Genomic DNA, 17,741 nt, shown 5'->3' on the forward strand with positions numbered 1-17,741 from the left:
CCCGGGCAAGTCACTTAACCTCCATTGCCTAGCCCTTACCCACTCTGCTTTTAGAACCAATACCCACCAGTATTGATCCTAAGATTTCCATCTAAGAAGAGTTTAAAAATAAAATAAAATAAAATAAAATAAAAAAGAATTATTACAAAAGGGCATTAGTATTAGTAAATTTACTGCTCCACCCTAAATCCTACTGCTACTAATCTCTGTCTATGAAACAAAGGAAATGTGATTTAAATAATGGCAAAGATTGACTGAGTTAGAAATGCTGATGAAACATCTATGTATAGAGATATCACAGGGAAAGATAGAGTGTTTGTATGTCATTTTGTTGTTTAGTTGATTGCATTTTTCTGGTGTTTTTTTTTTTTAAACATTCTTCGTTATAAGAGGTGGTTTCATGGGTTAGGAGAGAAGGAAGGGATACATTCAGAAATGAAGATGATGAAAAACTAATACATATCTATACTAAAAATAAATGTTGGCAAAAGAACTTGATTTTTGTCTGAAATCTGTGTTCCACAGCTGGAGATGAGTTGGGGAAAAAATTTTTGTTTTCTCTTATTGTTATTAGTAAGTCTTCATACCAATCCTGTGGATAACTAAATTAAAGAAGGAACCTTAAGCTACTAACTCAAGATCATAATGATACCTTTGATCACAAAATATACGTGAGTTATTGCTTTCTATCCTCAATTGTGTTTTTCTCCTCAAAGATGGTACCTCCCAGCAGAGGGGTGGAACACCTCTACTACTAACTCCAAATTTATCCTGTATTTAGCTTGTTTGTACACAGCTGTTAGTTTGCTGTCTTCCCCATTAGACCATGAGCTCCTTTGAGAGCAAGAACTATTTTTTGGCCTTTCTTTGTATTCCTGACACTTGGCATAGTTGCCTGGCACAAAATAGGTGGCTTCATAAACGTTTGTTCATTGACTGGTAAAGAAAGATTCAATGTGGAGGAAGAGAGTACGTTAAAAAAAATGACTGTTAACAGACAAAGAAAAAAGGCAACTTTAAATGATAAATTCTTTTAAAAACCCTCAAACTTTTAAAAAGTAAGTAGCTGGCTAGCCACTGAAGCAGTGGGTAAAACTTCTCTACCAAAAACAAAAAACTCTCAGTAACTTTTTGGCAAAGATTCAGCAGTACTACATCAGTCCCACATTTCAGGAAACTGTGATTCACAAGACAAGGAGGGTAATTCTGAAAAATGAGAGAAGCCCATTTTAGGAGGCTAGGCATAGATATTTACTTTAAAAGGGGACTAAGAGTCATGGTAGGTCATAGCTGATCACGCAATAAATTAGCAATTGTAAAGAAAACTAACAAGATATAGGAAAAAACTGGCCCTTTCACAATAACAAAAAAGCTAAAAGATAAATGTTTTGAAATTTGGGAAGAGGAATGCCAAGCAGGGTTTCTCTAAGGACTAGACTGAAAATATTTGAGGTGATATATTTATATAACACTTTACTCTTGCAAAGTACTTGATAGATCTTCTTTCCATTGGACATAGGAAAGAACTAGACTCTCAGGACTATAAACCATTGAATTGAGATTCCAAGGAAGATAATAGAACCTCTATCACTAAAGGTTTAACAAAGAAAGTCAGTAGTTATTGTTAATGGATCATTTAAACTAAGGGTTGATTGTGTCATGGCATCCCCTTTGGCAACCTGGAGAAGCCTATGGACCCCTTCTTGGAATATAATGTTTTAACATTCATAAAATACACATAGGATTATAAAAGAGAACAATTATACTGAAAAGCAGTTTTATATATGTGTAAATATCTATATTTACCTATATAAAGTTTGTAGCCCCCAGAATAAAAACATCTGGTTTAAAATTTTATTTGTAGGAAAAAGGCAAAGGAATGGATTAGATGAGATTTTCAGGTCTCTTCTAGCTCTGTAATTCTAACTTTACCTAGTTTTATTTTTCAGCTTCTTGACACAAAAATATTTGAAGCTATTTTCGCTGGAGTACAATTTTTTATTTGGTAGCAAAAAATAGACCACTTTTACATAGAAGTAAAAACACCCTATCTTTCACAATTATTTGATTTCTAGAACATGTAATTTTCACCATTTTTAATAAATATACTTTTGATTTTGTTATATCATATTATACTCTGGCCTTTTAGTTTAATAACATTTACTATAAAAAGATTTTTATTTATTTTTTAACTATTAAAAAAACCCACCCAACAACTTTTCTTCAGGAGGAATCTGAAGGTACTGGGAAAGAAACTAGGGAAAAGAAAAAAGTCAGGATAAAAACCAGCTTCTCCAAAATTTAATTTTTTTGATGTATCAATTTTTCATTAAAAAAATTTTATTTGTCATTAGTTACATCAAAATCCCCAGGGATCTCCTCTCCCTCTCTCCTTTCCCTGCACTAGAAAAGGCACACTAAAAGATATAAACTATGTCTTTCATGTCTCTTTCTATCAGTTCTTTTTCTGGAGGTGGATATTCACGTTTTTCTTCAAACATTAATTCTATAGCTGTACATAATGTTCTTACATAATGTTCTCTTGGTTCTACTCATTTTGCTTTTCATAATTTTATACTGGCCTTTCCATTTAAAAAATTAATCTGTTCATCATTTCTTATGGTGTAATAGTATTCTATCACAATCGTATGCCACAACTTGTTTAACCATTCCCCAGTTGATGCTTATCCCCCCTTCAAATTTTAAAAAGTAAAACTCTGAATATTGTAGTGAATAAAATTTCAGAGAATGATTTCTATGAATAACTTGATTTTTACATCATTTTTTTCTTGAAAAGCACTCATCCTTTGCAAGTTCAACAAAACTTTTAAAGTCATCTATAGTATAGCCTATAAATATTCTGTAGTCTGCTGTGCTTTTAAAATTATGAGTTAAAATAGCCATCAGAGGCTAAATACTAAATACATTCAAAGTCTTCATACTCTTTAGATAAGAATCAAACAAAGAATGAGGAAGAAAATAAGCATAAAAAAGATGATAAAGAAACATAAAGCCACCTGACCTGGTATCCCTACATTTCCACAACTGATAGGGTTTTTTGCAATGGAGAATTCCAGAATGTGGAGAGGGATAGCTTTATTGCTACTCTCTTTATGGATGGATGCAAATCTCTCAAATATCCCCCCCCTTCCACTTTTCTTTCTTCTCTTCCAACTTCCTTCTCTAAATATATATAATGCTAGTTAAGTCAAGTTTAGCAAGATCTTTAGCCAGGCTTATTCCAGGTTATTTTCTCATCTTTTCCTCCTAAATGGAAAGAACTAACTTATTTCTAAAACAAAAGGAAAATTCAAGAAAGCCATTGGTGCCCTCAGGATCTGAAATTGAAAGACTCATGATAATTGAGCCCCTAGCATCATGATAAATAATTGTCACTGTCACTATATTTGAATACCCCTCTCATCATAATCAAGCACTTACTATGTATGATGTATTAAGCTAAGCATGATTAAATATACATCCTGGAAGTGATAGGTCACTGAAGTTTATTTATTGAGTAGGGAGACTTTAGAAAAATCTCCTTAACAGGTAAACAGAAGGACAGAATAGAATGGAAAGACTTTTGGGGAAACTAATTAGCAAGTTATTGCAGTAGTCCAGGAGTGAAGTAATTAGGGCCTTCACCAGGGTTGCAATTGCATGAATGGAGAAGAGGAGGAGAACAAGAGCGATGCCACGATGGTAGAATTTACTAGACTTGATAACAGACTGGCTATGGGGTTTGGGGAAGGTGACAGAATGAAGTGTTAAGGTTGACACCAAGAGTGCAAGTCTGTATAACTACTAGAAGAATAATGTATCCTTTGACAATAATAGGGAAGTTCAAAAGAAAGGAGGGGTTGTGGGGAGAGAAAATGAGTTCCATTTTGAATATGTTGAGTTTAAGATAAGAAAGTAAAAAGAATACTGACTATAGTAATTAATTGGATTTGTTCATTTTTTTCCAGGGGTTTCAGAATAATCTTTTTGCAACTCTAAGCTGAACTTGAGAAACAGGGACCCAACCAACTGGAACCTGCCCTAACTACAAAATGGGCCTCCACTGACAACAATTCTAGGAATCTTTTCCAATAAAGATGATCATTATCTCACCAGGAGGGATTCCAGAAAGTTCCAGGTAAGATAACTGTTGTCAGACTATCTTCTTAGGACCCCAAAGTCAAGGAGGTTACTGTCAAGAATTTGCTGCTTTATCCTCTCCCTCAAGCTATAATGGGTTTTTCTTTATTTCTTCTTCATTTTTCATATAACAAAAAGAAGCTAATTCCTGTATCTAAGGGGTTGTCTCCTTAGGAAAGGGATTCCCCCATGCATGCTTGTTCTGCTGAGAAGAGTCCAAGAATGTATTCTTGGACATCTAAGTTTGAGATGTCCAATATGTAGTTGGAGCTGCAAGGCTAGAGAGCTAAGGAGAAAAGTTAAGGCTAGAGAAATGATTCTGATTATCATCTGCATAGAGATGATCATTGAATCCATTGGAGTGTTGACGAGATTAAAAAATGACCTAGGGAGGAGAGAAGGAGAAGAAAAGAGGGCCAAGAATAGTTTCTTGGGTTATGAAGTTAGTGGATGTGGCCTGGATTTAAAAAAAAAAATTCAGTAAAGGATACTAAGAAGATGAGTTAGATATGTAGGGAAAGAGTCAGGAAAAAGAAATGTCAGGAAAACCTAGAGAGGAGAAAGTATCCATGGAAACTATCCAATAGCATACCTGACACCATAGAAAACACAATAGAGTTGTATGTTAGAATTCTCCACTAACCTTTAACCAGCACCAAGTATGGGACATATAAATATATCAAGTAAATAGCAAAGGAAACTTCCCTGGAGTCCAGGCATCCACAGATATGCAATATAGTTACAGTATTTGTAGAACATATAGATCTTACCTTCTTAAAATGTAAAGACATACGATTTTGAGACAGGAAGGAACTTAATAATAATAACTAACTGAAACCATATAGTTTTTAAGGTTTAACAGGGGGTTCAGTATCTATTATGGCATTTATCTCCACAACATCCCTATGAGGTAGGTCCATTTTGTAGACAAAGATTTGAGTCACTGAGAGGTTAAATGAATTGCCTGTAGTTGCCATAATAGTATCAGCAGAGAAATTCAAGCACTAATTTTCCTGAATCCAAGTTTAGTACTAATCATGCTTTTAAGCATATATGTATAGACACATCCATATTTGTGAATATACATATAAATATGATGTATGGAGGTATACGGAGATAATATGTGTCTCTGTACATATATATATACATATATATGTGACAAGTGGGGTGGGAGAGTAGAGAAAGGGAGAGAAAGAAGAGAGAAAAAGAAGAGATGGAGAGAGAGAGAGTGTGTGTGTGTGTGTGTGAGAGAGAGAGAGAGAGAGAGAGAGAGAGTATATGTGTGAGAGAGAGACAGAGAGACAGAGACAGACAGAGAGAGTAGGGAAATGGTCCAAACAGTCGGAAGACCCATCTAATAGAGACATCAGAAACCCTGGGTTACGTAACATACCTGGCATTTAAAAAGGATCTTAGACACTATAGAATTTAATTATTTAATACTTTACAAGTCTAAAGAGATAAAGTGAATTGCCATATAATTAGTAAGGAGGAAAACGCTGTGATTCAAACCCAGGTCCTCTGACTCTAAAACCTAAATGATCTTTCATCCTCCCATTCTACTCATGAAAAATGGACTCGAGGAGCCCATTTCTGTGAAGCACTTTTCAACAGCACTCACCCAGGTCATGATTTTGGGAACAAAAAGTAAGCCCCAGAATAGAAGCACAGGTGACTACTAACCCACCTCCTCCATTAGCAGCACTAAAATTACACAAATCTCAGTCTCTTAACACTGTCAAATTCACTGAGTAAAGAACCCAGCTGTGTCTGCTGGGGGTTTCACCAAAATAAAAGCTAATGATTTGCAATTTATAAAACAGACAGCAACATGGAAGCAGTAAGAAGAACTATAATTAAAGACTATGAGGATTTTAAAAACTGCCCCAAGGATTCTTGAAGTGACAAGAGAGCGTATTTAAAAACAAAGTGTGACATTATTACTACACAATAATAAGTAAGTGTTTAAGGGCTCCAGTTGTTAGTAAATTACACTTAAATTGCTATTTTATTATACCCTTGCTTTTCAAGATTAATAACATTTACCATAAAAGGTTTCTCACAACTGAATTTAGACAGTTTGTTCATGCAAGAAATGACTTAGAACTAAGTGCACAAAGCTGAAAGGTTTTGGTTAAATAAAGGAGCCAAAATTGCTAGAAGGTATGCTAGATACCATAGTGGTTTCTAAGTGGTCAAACACTCTAAAGAAAATGTTTTAGAATTCAAAGAAAAAACTTCTTAGAAAAAAATGTATTGTGAAATTTTCTAAACAAGTACAATTCTTCATAGCTACACCCCTCAGAAACAACATGGCCAAGAATCTTATAGACTGGGCAGGGGCTCACGGCAGCTTGAAGATACAGTTTAGGTACACGATCTCTAAAAAGTTCACCGATGCTGCTCTAAAAGTACTTTGAATCATTCCCAAATACTTTCAAGCTGGCCACTGGCCTTGGCCTCATTGATCCTGGTTGTGGCCTCTGGATAAGAAAGGGAAACTATAGAATAGTGTGGTGTTGAACTCAAGTAGAAACAGAGCCACCAAACCGTACCTGAGGATCTCTGTGGGCCACATATTGACAATGTTTAAAATGTAATATTATCTATGTTTTATTGAAACTTCTATTTATTTTGTTAAATGTTTTCCAATCATATTTTAATCTAGTTCAGGTCACACTCAGGTGTATTACAAGTCACATGTGGCCCATGGGTTGGTTGCATGTTTGACAATTCTGCCGTAGAGGACTCATGGTTCAAATAGGCATTGCAAATGTTCATTTTGGGGCATGGGCAAATAAAACCGGAAACATTCAATAATAATGCTAATTATTATTGTAGCTACTGTGCATAGTATCTACTATGTGGCAGGCACTATGCTAAGCACTTTACAATTATCATCTCATTTTATCCTCATGGCACTGGAAAGTAGGTAAAATAATACCTATTTTACAGATGAGGAAACTGAGGCAAACAAGTTATAAGTGTCCAAGGTTAAAAAACTAATAAATGTCTAAGGATGGATTTGAATTCAGGTCTTCCTGACTCTAAGCCCAGCATTCTGGGTACCTGGAATCAAGAACAACTAGGTTCAAATCCAACCTCAGAACACTTACTAAAGTTTTATGACCCTGGACAAGTCACAATCTCTGTGTACTTTATCTACTGGAGAAGGAAATGGCAAACCACTCCAGTATCTCTGCCAAGAAAATTCCATGGACAGCATTGGAATGCCTTGGTCCACAGGGTCACAAAGCACTAGATACCATTGAGCAACAACTTCCTGACTCGAGGCACAGCATTCTATCTTCTTGCCTCACCTAACTGCCCAGGTAATCCATTGAAAGCTTCTGAGCACATGCTATGTTATGTGTATCTGGAGAGCACTACTAAGAGCTTTGAGAAAAAAAAGTGAGTCCTGCTTTTTTATAGGCTCCATCACTGTTGCCACACTCATTTCCCCAGAGTTCATTGAAAAAGGAATAGGGATCAATGTTATGGGAACCAAAGTAAAATACCAGTTTATTCCACTGTTCTTTACTAACTTCTCATGGATGGTAAGAATAATTGATAGTTATTGTTTAAAGTGTTGTATTAAAATTCCTGGGCACCTATACAAAACAAAGAAAAAGACCCAGAAAGGCCCTGGATCTGGACAGGGTTCCCTACTTCCAGGTAACTTTTTAGACATTCCAGCTCATTAAAGGATTCCTCATCAATGACTACTGGGATAGAAGGAAATATGTAGAGTCAGTGTTTGATAGTGTGCATTGCTTGCTATTGAGGGCTCTTAGAGGAATCCCCTCACCATTGCTATTTCTAGTGGATGTGGTAACAGAGAACTTCTGTGATGTAATCTAGAATCAATCAGGGGACCAATATTCATGTGAGTCTCATCTCTCCTTTTGTCTGGGCTCGATATTAGTGGGTGCAGGACACGCCTATTAGACAACATAAAAAAAGGTCAGAGAACAAAGAGCCTCCTTTCTTAGATCATTGTTAACTACTCTTTATCAGCTCTTTTTAGTTAGGTGACTCAGACCTCACAGAATTTTGGTTCTGCCTAGGATGACTAAAGTACCTGCAATTTGACCCCTTGTCCTATAACCTTCTGCTTAGCCTGAATCCCAATACTGGACCCCTCCCTCTCTGTTTCCAATCCTCTGCCACCTATGCCTTTGATGTAGATAACATAGGAAGTTGAAGAAAAAATGTGCCTGGACTCTTGCCTTTGTGGGTGAAGTCCCTGCAGACTCATATAGCTCTTATGCTTGGTATATTCCTAAACTAAAATAAGGTCCAGTAGATGGAAGACCCCAAAGAAAAAGGAGCATCATCTTTCTAGAAGTAGGGGTTCTAGGGGGCAGCTGAGTGGCTCAGTGGATTGAGAGCCAGACCTAGAGATGGGAAGTCCTGGGTTCAAATCTGGCCTCAGACACTTCCCAGCTGTGTGACCCTGGGCAAGTCACTTAACCCCCATTGCCTAGCCCTTACCACTCTTCTGCCTTGGAGCCAATAAACAGTATTGACTCCAAGACAGAAGGCAAGGGTTTAAAAAAAAAAAAAAAGAAATAGGGCTTCTAATGTGAAACTATTGCCTCAAAGATTATTAACTATAGAATCTAAGTGGTTAGTCACTTGCTATAACTGGGAATTCATGCTGAGCTTTCCACAGTGTTGAAGTCATTAATCCCAACAGAATTAAATGCTTCAATCCAAATTTCTCATGCATTTTCAATTGAGTAGAGTCAGGAAGGCATTGAATAGAATGTAGGCATAGAAATCTGGATTCAAATTCTACCTCTGACTCATATCAGTTTCATGTGCCTTTGACAACTCTCTAAGCTATAATCTGCAGAGGTTGGCCAACCCGCATTGGCACAGGGAGTTTTCTCACCTAAGAGTTCTCTATGTTAGTGAAATCACTAGTCCAGGCTTGGTCCTTTCAAGTTAGTGACTACTGTTTTTCACTGTCACAACTCTTATTTGTATTTATTATTAGGCACCTCCTCCTCATTCCAGAAATCATTGCTTTGGCATCCAAAGGAATTACTCATTTAACTCAGGCTGGTAAATGGATTGGATGAATAACATATATTTGCTGAAATTTTACTCAAATTGTAAGCTATTGGTTACTATTGCTGTCAGCAGGTACAGAGCAAAAAGATATTTAGAGTTGGGTTGACTGCCTATATTGATATCTTTAAAATGAAAACAATATTTCCAAAATGAAAATAAAAAGATTAGTTCAACTTTAAAATGTTTACTATGGCTAAGTTTTCTCAGAAACATAATAATAAAAAAGCAAAAACAGTTTAAAATGGAAAATTTTCCCATGAGCTTGAAAACCAACATATAATGCACTTAATGAGTGCTTTCCTGATTGTAACTGACACCTATTAAAACAATCTTCACAAAAAGTTTTGAGACTTCTCAATCATATAATATTCAGAGGCAGCAGAATTAGATTATAGCTCATAAGACAACTTGCAAAAACATCTGTTGGAGAGAAAAAATTAAAAGTACCCAAAAACCCAGGATAGGGAAAACATAAAATAAGATCTGTCTCCTCATGTCTCTGACCATAAATGTTCATGTTGGACTTATTTCTTGATACATTTCATAATGAAAAAGATGTCAATAGGTATACAATATCTGGAAATCAAAAGGGAATATGTTTTAATACTGAATTAACCTTTGTATTTATAACTTCAATTACTTTACCTTCCCCATGTTTCTACATCAGTAAGGTTAAAATGGAATAATACCAACTTCAGAAAAGAAGTATATCAAAATAACTAAATGCTGGGTTAATATTAAAATGTCTAGAAATAAAAATTCCCCTGAATAAAATACTTTTTTTCTCTTGCAAAAGAGAATGGCTTTCTCATATCATCAACAAAATGTCAGGTTCACCCTGTTTTCACACATTCAAAATAGGCGTTAACTGCTTAAATTAACTTAGAAATTAATCTTCCAAAAATTAGATACGATTCCTCCAAAATTCAAAGTGTATGAATGCATGTAAGTGCTATGATAATAAGCATATAAATTTGAAATTGCTATTCTTTTCATGAAGCAACACTTCTTTCCAAGAATGAGATCAAGAGTAAATTGATGACAAAATTAATTTATAAATATCTTCTTCCTCTGTGACCTGAGAATTCCTGTAGAAATATGTATTTTTTAAATACAGCACAATTTATTGTGGTGAGGTAAGAATAAGTGATTTAATGGTTTTTCTTATCCATCCTTATGAATCAACCACAGTTAAGTTTAGAATTTGAAGATTTGGACAAGTAGACAAGTCAAGTTCTTGGAACTAACTGGCAATCCTCATTAAGACCAGACCTGTAGAGGGAGTCAGAGGCACATCTTCCCTAATGGGTTCAGCTTAAGGCTACTTAGACAGCACTGAGAGATCTGAAATAAATGCAAAGGGACAGGTAATTCATTTTCATAGTCTACTCAATACTGAAGCAAAGCATGGTGAGATTGAACCTTCTCTCCTGATATCTGCAGCTGAGAGCCTCTGTCATCTGGTCTCAGCTTCCTGGTGAAACAGTTATTGCTTTAAAACAGAGTTCCCCAATCTCTCTGTAGGGAAGTGTGACTTTTATTTCCTTCAAAACTCCATGAAAGGGTAGGGAGTGGGAAGTGGACAGATAAAAATGAGGGGCTTGATGATAAAGGGTTGACTTTTTTAACTCCTATCCTCTTTCTTAGAATCAATACAGGGCTAGGCAATGGGGGTGAAGTGACTTGCCCAGGGACACACCGCTAGGAAGTGTCTGAGACCAGATTTGGACCCAGGATCTTCCTTCACTAGGCCTGGCTCTTGGTAAATGGTTTTTTAATAGGGTGTTAGGGGGATAGGTATGGATTGAGGACCATAAGCAGTCTCCAAGAAAGCCCCCTTTTTTCCATTCCAGTGAGATGGGCTACAATCAACCAAATGTGACTTCAGTGTTATCTGAGTAGCCAGAAACCTTTGCTTTGTAGTATTGTAATAACTGAATAATAACTGATTATATTACACTCTAAAGTTTGAAATATGTATGTATAATCTTGTCTTATTTGATCAAGTGATTTGCTCATAGCCATAAGTCTAACAAGTATCAGAGGCAGAACTTACTATCCTAACCCTAGATTCTCTATTCTATCTCCTATATAATGCTATTTCTCAAGTATCTATTGAATAGCAGGATGACACTAAAATTATCTAAAATTTAAGAGTTCAGAATTCGAAAATAATGAAGATCACTTTCAATAGATACTTTCTATTCTCTTTATTAGACTCAAGCAAATTAATTGAGCCTAAAGATGAGCACCACTGATATGGGAGCCCTGTGCACTAGGGCCTATCACATAGTAAGTGCTTAATAAATGGTTATTGACTTGACTGTCTAGGTAGCAATAGATAGCACTGGGCTGGGCTCAAAAAGGCCCTTGTGCTCAAATCTGAGCTCAAGATGGTTACTAAGTTGTGTGATATTGGGCAAATTACTTAGCCACTGTCTGCCTCAGTTTCCTCAACTGTAAAATGGAGATCATAATAGCACTTACCTCATACAGTTGCTGAGAAGCTTATTCTCCTGACCATATTAAAACAGATTTGATCTCTGGGCTTTGTCTTTATGATTTATTAGGAAAATTTTGTTACAAAAAGTTATTTCTTCTCCCCCTTGTCATGATAAATTGTGCTTGGTCAAAATTAAGTGTTTTAATAATGATTTTCAATTTTAATAAGAAATTTCAATAAGTGAAAAATATTTATAAATTGATTTTATAATTAATTTTCTAATGATCTCATACTTGGGAAAATATTTCCATTATTTCATACATTTACATGGGAAAATGAGAAAAGTTTGGGAACCCCAAACTGGGCTCAGAGCAATTTGGTCATTTTTGGGCAAATAGCCCTTGGCAAAACTTAAAGTCTATCCTTAGAGTTTAAAATCAGAAGGTTTATGAAAATCCATTCACTATTAAGGGTGAGTTCAGATGCTACACAGGCAAGAATTAGGCATAGAGCCTCACAATCTATTTCATAGAGGGTAGGGAGAATCAGGCTAGAAAAGAGGAAAGAGGTCAGGTCAGTAAGAATGAGAAAGAGATAAAGGCAGAGAGGGAGTACAGAAAGATGGAGAGAAATGCATTGCCCACAGAGTTATAAGATTAAATCTATAAAGAGATTAAAACCATTACAATTGGGACCTACAACCTGTCAGAGGTCTTAAAATAGCTTTTTGAAAGGCATTTACTAAGAACATTTGCTATGAAATATTTCCCAAATAAACCTGGGGAGCGCTCTTTCACAAATATTGCATCCATGAGAAATATGGGCTGAAACTTCAAAGAAATTTCATTAACATAGTATAAAACATGCCTGGCAAAGGACGTAACTCACAACTTCTAGTACCATATGATCCGAAGTCCTTTCTCTCTTTGTAGAGTCCTAATGCAGCTCTCTTTAGGTGCAGTGACTCTGTTGGGTGAGTTATTCTTCTGGGCTTCCAAAGTCCACTCTTTCTGGAGTCTCTAGTTGCCTTGCCATTCCTTTTTTCCACAAGGCAAATCCTTCCTATTCCTTTGGGTCTCTCCAGACCCCAAGTCTCTCTCTCCACAGCTGTGTATCTCTGACCCAAGCTGTAAGTATTTTCTCCCACAATTCCAATAAATCTGATTGTGTACTTAAGGGAAGTAAAAAGGACCTATCTTCTGGCTGCTGGGATCTTCCCCCACAAAGGTACTGGAATATCATCAGTTGCTTCCAACAACTGAATAAGTGAAATTTATTCAGCTATTTAAAGCCCCCAGAGACTAGGCTAGTTTGCCTGCTCAGCCAATAGTGCCTTTCCCTTCTTAATCCAATCAAAGAAATGTATATCTCATAAAGGGCTCACAGGGTATAGATGCACCTCATTTACACATTAAAACCTCTTCTTGAATGGCTCCATTCTGTGATTGTTTCAGCTGAACTGCTAAGGGAACTTCCCTAGGCCACCCTACCCCCACTTATAAAAGCAGAGTGGTATAATAAAAATAAATAAATAATCCTCTTTACACATTGCAGTTTATAAAGTACTTTCTTCACAACAACCTTATAAAATAAAGAATGTAGCATTATTATCCCTTATTCTACAAATGAGAAGATTTAAGGTCTAGGGAGCTTAAGTGACTTGGCTATAATCACACAGCCAAAAACCATAAGAGACCAATTGTGCAGCCCAGACTTAATTCACTCAGAGTACATTTTAGGAAATTTTTTTGATAGACTAGAGAGAATCCAGAGGAAGGTAGGGCCAACAAGATAGTAAATGGGCTTTGACAGTATGTCATATGGTGAATAGTTGAAGGAACTGATTAAAGCAGGGATGGGCAACCTTTTGAGCTTGGTGTGTCAAAATTTGCCAAAAAAACAAGCATAACTCAGGTGCTGTGTCACTTAGAGAAAAAAAACCATAATTTCATGATATTTAGATTTAAATAACAAAAATGTATATTTGTAATATATAACTGTATTTAATAAGCCAAAATAGGTAAAATTAATATAGGTAGAATTGTCATCTATAGTGCACACAGTGTCTACACTATACTACAGCAAATGTTTCATCCTCTGAATGTGGCTGCATATCATCAAAAATGGCTACGTGTGCCAGTGCTGACGTGTGTCATAGGTTTACCATCACCGGATTAAAGCCTGGAAAAGAGAAGACTCAGAAGAGATAGATGAGCTATATTCAAGAATTTGAAGGATTATTAAAACAGGTGTATTTTTGGCTTAGCTCCAGAGCATTAGAAATAGGACTTGATAGGAGGAAAATTTTTCTTTTAAAATTTATCAGATGGTGATATAGGATTTCTAAGTAGATTAACTTTTCCCTCCCATTTATGTATTGAAATAAAGACTTAATGAATACTTTTGTGGTATGTTACTTGAATAGCCTTTGAGGTCCTTCCAAAAACTGAGATTCTGTTATTCTATGACTCTAAGACCTTTTTCTATTACTTCTACCTTTGGCTCCAGAGGCAACTGCCAATAGAATAATACAGATGTAGTAAAGGCTTGTTTCTCTGAGGTTTCTGACTTTCCTGGCAATTCTGTAGACTAATAGATACCTCCATTTCCTTTGCTCTCTGCCTTCTGACCTCCTCAGTTCAACCAAAACTGCTCCCTTTTAAAGTTACCACTAATAGAATAATTGCCATATCTAATGGCCTTTTCCCCACTGTCCTTCTTCTTGACTTTTCTGCAGCTTTGGACACTATGCATTGCTGGCTTTGACACTCCTTTCTCTCTAGGTTTTCATGACACTACACTCTAACCTGGTTCTCTTCCTATCTATCTGACTGTCTCATCAGTCTCCTTTGCTCAATATTCATCCAGGTCATACTGCCATGAATTCCATGATCATCTCTATGCTGCTTATCTGGCCCTAATCTCTCTCTCTCTCTCTCTCCCCTGACCTCCCATCTTGCATCTCCAACTCAAGTATTGCATATCCCAAGTTGGATGTCCCATAATAGGTTTTTTAAAATCAGCATGTCCAACTAATGCATTGCTGGTAGAATTGTGAATTGATCCAACCATTCTGGAAGGCAATTTGGGACTATGCCCAAAGGGCTTTAAGACTGCCTGCCCTTTGATCCAGCCATACCACTACTGGGTTTGTACCCCAAAGATATAATAAGGGAAAAGACCTGTACAAAAATATTTATAGCTGTACTCTTCTTTGTGGTGGCAAAAAATTGGAAAATGAGGGGGTATCCATCGATTGTGGAATGGTTGAACAAATTGTGGTATCTGATACTGATAGAATACTATGCTTGAAAGGAATAATGAATCAGAGCAATTCCATGTGAACTGGAATGACCTCCAGGAATGAATTGATGCAGAGCAAAAGGAGCAGAACCATTGTACATTGTACACAGAGTCTGATACACTGTGGCACAATTGAACATAATGGACTTCTCTACTAGCAGCAATGCAGTATGAGAAAGAACGCTATCCATATCCAGAGAAAGAACTGTGGGAGTAGAAACACAGAAGAAAAACATTTGCTTAATTGCATGGTTTAATGGGGATATGATTGGGGATGTACATTCTAAATGATCAATCACTCTATTGCAAATAATATGGAAATAGGTTTTGAACAATGATACGTGTAAAACCCAGTGGAATTGCTTGTTGGCTCCAGGAGGGGATAGGGAAAGAACATGAATCATGTAACTATGGAAAAATACTCTAAAATAATTAATTAAATAAATGATTTAAAAAAATAAATCAGCATGTCCAAAACTGATTTAATTATCTTTTTCCCAAAATCCACCCTTCTTCCTAACTTTCTTTTTACTATCTTCCTAGTTACTAGTTATTACCATCTTCCTAGTTATTCAAACTTGCAACCCAAATGTTATCCCTGACTCCTCACTATCTCTCACTCCCTGCCTATCTATCCTCCAATCTGTTGCCAAGATCTCAATTTCAGTTTTGCCTTCATAATCTCTCATAGATGCTCCCTTCTCTTCTCTAATACTGCCACCACTCTGGTGCAGATCCCTCATCATCATCTCATGCCTTGACACAATAACCTGCTAATGGGTCTGTCATTTACCACGAGTCTCCCTCAACTCCAATCCATCCCCCAATCAACTGTCAGAAGGATTTTCCTAAAGCACTGACCTTATTCAACAAACTCCAGTGGTTCCCTATGACCTCCAAGATCAAATATAAAATCATCTATGTTTGGAGTTCAAAGCTATACATTACCTGACAATGCCCCCCAACACACAGACCTACAAATGCACACACCTCTTTTTCCAGTCTTCTGATAACTTACCACCCTAACCCCACCACTCCATGTATTTTTTAATCCAGTGACACTAGCTTCTTTACTCAGACAAAAGACAGTCCATTCTCCTTTCTCTGGGAATTTAACTGACTCTCCTTTATGGGTGCAATGTTCTCCCAATTTATCCTGTATATATTTTGTTTATATACAGTTGTTTGCACGTTGTCTCCCCCATTAGACTATGAGTTCCTTGAAAGTAGTGACTATCTTACCTTTCTTTGTATCCATCTTAAGCACTTAGTACATAGTAGGCACTTAATGTTTATGACTATAAGTATCTCATCTTTTTGGCAAATCTGGAAGGAATTGTTTTGCCTATTTTATACTTTAGAAGCACATGAAGAAGCACAAAACATGTTTTGTAATATAGCTTGCATTTCAGCTTTATATGATCTTTCCGCAAAATAAAAGACACATACAAATCCACTCCACACACACCAAAAATCAAAATTAAAATAAAATCCCTGGGAACAACATATTCCAAAAACTTCCAATCATACAGGAAAATGACTTGGGAATATCTTGAGGAAGTCACGTCATTTTTTGAGGACCAGATTCCTCATGTGTAAAATTAAGCAGCTGGGCCAGAATGAATTCTAAGATCACTTCCAGCTCTAAATCCTCATTATGGATAGCCAGAAAATCCCTGAGCTAAGCCGCCAGAACATTACCTATAATTGGTTGTTCCTGATGGCAATTTGGTGAAGAAGTAGCATCCAGCATCAATTCAGAGGTCTGAAGACTCAGTGCTGTGAGACATTCAGCAACAGAATTGAAATTATCTCGGATTCCGGGACCATAATATTTTGCTGATTCTTTGAGGGAGGATACAGAAGCTGCACAGGTCATATGGAGCTGAACACATTACAGTTGAACCAGATGGTAAATGAAAAATCGGTGGGTTGATGGAATTATAACATAAGGGATTACTCCATCTCCTCCCTCTCCACCTTGCCCTCCTCTTTTTCTTCCTTCCCTTGGTGTCCTCTGAGCAATAGCTCCCCATTGTTGAGTGGATGGGAGAGCAATTGTGATGTCAGAGGATGGTGGGTGACTCAAAGGAGAGCAATGACCAACAGTGTTACAAAGATATAGGTCTATGCACTGGACAAAAATGATTTGGGTTTATATGGCACCTTTGCTCCTCTAATCAGTGGGAAACACCTTCTGATTCATTAAAGAGATATCATTCTAGACACTTGTATCTTTTTGTAGTAGGTTTCATAAGGTAAAATCATCAACACCATCTATCTACCTGATAAAGAAAACTGAGAGACCCAGAGAAACTGAATGACTTGCCCAAGATCACCCAGCAATTTAGTAGTGGAGCCAGGAATTAAACCCGAGTCTCTTGGCAGATAACTAACTAGTCCTGAAGAGTCCAGGACAATGCTGACTTTTTTTAGAAAGTTTCCATAAGCCTTCTATTCCTAACCTTGATAACAAGCATTGCTTGTTTTCATGCCTTAGGCAACACCACATGAACTATCTATGTCACAGACCTACTAATTGTGACCGTTATAGAATTTGACCCTTCTCTCTAGGGCTGGCCATGAGCACTAACTTGGTTAGACTTAATTGAATTAACTGAATTTCTTTTTTTTTCCTTCTTTTTCTCTACAATCCTTTATTTAAGAAGATGAGGGTGGAGGGAGAGAAAGAGACAGATAGAAAGACAGAGAAACAGAGAGAGAGACACACAAACACAAGGGGGGAGAGAGAGAGAGAGGGGGGGAGAGAGAGAGA

At 36.7% G+C, this 17,741-nt stretch overlaps 1 protein-coding gene across 1 annotated transcript in view; it reads right to left on the minus strand.

Annotated features, from left to right (window-relative positions):
- Positions 1-17,741, minus strand: part of SAMD4A (sterile alpha motif domain containing 4A) — a 314,523-nt gene that overhangs the window by 159,314 nt on the left and 137,468 nt on the right. The gene's annotated exons all lie outside the window — the stretch shown is intronic.

This window comes from Gracilinanus agilis, chromosome 2 (genome assembly GCF_016433145.1).
Source record: "Gracilinanus agilis isolate LMUSP501 chromosome 2, AgileGrace, whole genome shotgun sequence".
NCBI classification, from domain to species: domain Eukaryota; kingdom Metazoa; phylum Chordata; class Mammalia; order Didelphimorphia; family Didelphidae; genus Gracilinanus; species Gracilinanus agilis.